The following is a 476-nucleotide window of genomic DNA, read 5'->3' as shown; positions in this document are numbered from 1 at the left end:
ATATATATATATATATATATATATATATATATATATATATATATATATATATATATATATATTTCTCTGTGTTTCTTCTTTGTCTAGGTGTGTAGAGACCCCCTTCTGGCAGCCACGGTGACCCTGCAGCCTTTACTTCGTTTTCCTTTGTTAGATGCCGTTATTATATTTAGTGATATCCTAGTACTACCGGAGGTACTCTTACAAACCCTAAACCCTAAAAAACATAAACCCTAAACCCTAGTAAACCCTAAACCCTAGTAATACACCCAGTAAAACCTCATACACTGTAAGAAACCCTAAACCCCAATAAACCCTAAAGCCTGCGAGCTGCTGCTCTTACTCGGACTCAGCAGCAACAGTAAACCCCTAAAACCTCCCTAAACCCTAAACTCTAAACCCTCAATTCTCCCGCTGCAGCATCTACCGGGTTCACCTAAGGGTTCTGCATCCAGCCTCCAAAAATAGGGTCTAGC

The 476-nt window shown here is 39.5% G+C and overlaps 1 protein-coding gene across 1 annotated transcript in view; it reads left to right on the top strand.

The window, feature by feature from the left end:
• The window catches only part of EMH_0029880 (uroporphyrinogen decarboxylase, putative), a gene marked incomplete at both ends in the record, with an annotated part of 6,175 nt that overhangs the window by 3,082 nt on the left and 2,617 nt on the right, over positions 1 to 476 (top strand). The gene's annotated exons all lie outside the window — the stretch shown is intronic.

This window comes from Eimeria mitis, genomic scaffold (assembly GCF_000499745.2).
Source record: "Eimeria mitis Houghton genomic scaffold, Emh_scaff1114, whole genome shotgun sequence".
NCBI classification, from domain to species: Eukaryota; Apicomplexa; class Conoidasida; order Eucoccidiorida; family Eimeriidae; genus Eimeria; species Eimeria mitis.
The sequence above is the reverse complement of the archived record's forward strand: the minus strand, read 5'-3'. Positions and strand labels throughout refer to the sequence as shown.